This window comes from Chiloscyllium plagiosum, chromosome 17 (assembly GCF_004010195.1).
Source record: "Chiloscyllium plagiosum isolate BGI_BamShark_2017 chromosome 17, ASM401019v2, whole genome shotgun sequence".
Taxonomy (NCBI): domain Eukaryota; kingdom Metazoa; phylum Chordata; class Chondrichthyes; order Orectolobiformes; family Hemiscylliidae; genus Chiloscyllium; species Chiloscyllium plagiosum.
In genome coordinates this window covers 4,108,622-4,111,200 of record NC_057726.1, presented here as the reverse complement: position 1 = coordinate 4,111,200, position 2,579 = coordinate 4,108,622, and positions in this window count along the sequence as shown.

The window sequence follows — 2,579 nt, the reverse complement described above, 5'->3', positions numbered from 1 at the left end:
AACAGTCCATCTTCCGCAGCTACACTGACACCACCCCCCACCTTTTCCTCCACTACATCAATGATTGTATTAGCACTACTTTGTGCGTTGCAGTCATTGTCCTCTAAGAGCTGCAAGGAGAAAGTGAGGACTGCAGATGCTGGAGAAGGGCTTACGCCCGAAACGTCGATTCTCCTGCTCCTTGGATGCTGCCTGACCTGCTGTGCTTTTCCAGCAACACATTTTCAGCTCTAAGAGCTGCAACTGCCTTTTAATTTCCCTGAGGGTAGAAGACAAAGCTGTCATGGTGCTGCATGCTGGACTTCATCTTTTTCATCTCCAGCTTCCACTTCCCCCTCAGCAACAAGCTGTTGCAGATCAGCTGTAGAGAGGTCTTCACAGTGGAACTCAAGCAGCTCTTCAATATCTTCACTTTCCATTTCTTCAAATCCAATCTGCTTTGCAAGGCAACACAGTGCTCTCTGATTTTTGAGAGCTCCCCTGACGGTTCATATCCTCTAAAATCTTTTTAAAAATCCAGGAGAAGCCGCCGCCAAACTGCATACAGGCAGTCTTTACTGACATCACCCCAGGCCTCCACAATAATGACAATAGCATTCTTGATGTTAAAGCTCTTCCAAAATTGAAGAACACTCCTTATTATCCCGGTCAGTAGCTACAATCAGTCTCTTGAATGTGCATCCTAAATAATAAGCTTTAAAAGCTGATATTGCATCCTGGTCCATGGGTTGAATGAGAGAGGTTGTGTTTGGAGGTAGAAATAACACTTTGATGTTTATAGAAAGTTCACCAGCTATGGCAGGCTGGCTTGGGCATTAAATCAGGATGAGGACAGCCTTGAAATCCATTTTTTTTTGCCGACAATAGCTTCTGAAAACATCTTCCAAAACATCAACAGTAAGGTCAGAAAAAAAGTGCCCCATCATCCAGGTTTTTTGCTTGACCTGAAAAGTCACCTTGAGTAGACTTAAGGTAATCCTTCAGGTTCATGGATTCGCAGAGTGGTACACCACCATAGGCTTAAGCTTTAAGTCACCACTGGCACTGGCACACTAGCAGCATAGTCATACAATCCTTTGTCACCTTAAATCCTGCAGCATGTGCTTCATTCTTAGAAATATAGATTGTGTTGGCATTTTTTTTACTATGGGAGGAATTGCCCGTGCATGCTCCTCATCTGCACAGGCAAATTCATCAATTAACTTTACGTCATGGAATTCTTAGTGGTCCTTAAAACCAGCAAACCATCCTCTGCTAGCACTAAAGACAGGCACATCTGCAGGATTTTGAGCATTTTTCTTTAGATCTTCAGAAATTTATGATGAGAAAGGTTTTCCCAGATTTCTTTTTTGTTTGATCTTCTATTCAAACACTTAGAAGCCTCTCCATCTCCTCAAGTTTCTCATGCGCAGAACAAAGTGCACAAAATGATCACGCTGCAATCGAGCTATTGGGAACAGAGGTTAGCGTTCTTGAAAATGCCGTTCCTTAATTCCTCAGCAATGTTATAGCCAAATGGCGCCGCTAGAACACATTACCAGAGAACTATCTGTAATTTTAATTCCTTTTCTATTCTATCCATTTTCTTTCCCTGTTCCTTTAATCTCACATTCCTCTTCCCATCTCCTCCATGCCGCATTCCCCATGTCTGTTTCACAATAATGGGTCTCACATTATTTCCCAGTTCCCATTTCACAAACATTCAATGAAAATTTGACCTAAAGCCTGCAAACATTCTTTTAACCTTTGCTTTGATTGATGTCAGCCCGGTGCCCAGTTTTTGCATCTAGATCTGAGTTGTAAAGAAGGGTCACTGGATCCGAAACAATAACTCTGATTTCTCTCCACAGATGCTGCTGGACCTGCTGAGTTTCTCCAGCAATTTCTGTTTTGTTTCTGTGTCTATCCCATCAACCTTATCTGCATCATTTCCTCATTAAAACACAATCACGTTGCCAGTCACTCTTTACAGATCTTGGGAACAGGGCGCCTTGGGCTACTCTCCTCAGTGTTCTTCCTTTTATGATGGGAATGTCCATCAGGCTGCTCTCGTTGGGGCTGACTGCAAGGCCTGTGAGATTTCTCTCCCCCTCTCCACCTGACAGGATTCTCCCCCTCTCTCCCTTCATCCCCCACCTCCCCCAGACAGAACTCTGCCTCCCACCCCACCCTCCCAATCAGGAAACTCATCATAAGACCATAAGAAATAGGAGTAGAAGTAAGGCCATTCGGCCCATCGAGTCCACTCCGCCATTTAATCATGGCTGATAGGCATTTCAACGTCACTTACCCGCACTCTCCCTGTATCCCTTAATTCCTTACGAGATTAAGAATTTATCAATCTCTGCCTTGAAGACATTTGACATTCTGGCCTCCACTGCGCGCCATGGAAGTGAACTCCACGGGCCCACCACTCTCTGGCTGAAGAAATGTCTCCTCATTTCCATTCTAAATTGAACCCCTCTAATTTTTGAGTGCGAGCAGCAGCAGAGGTAAGACGAACCCGAAAGACTGCAGCTAAGGTAAGGCAGTTTTTTAAAATTACTTACCGGTAGCGGACAGTGGTGTTTTCCCTTTCA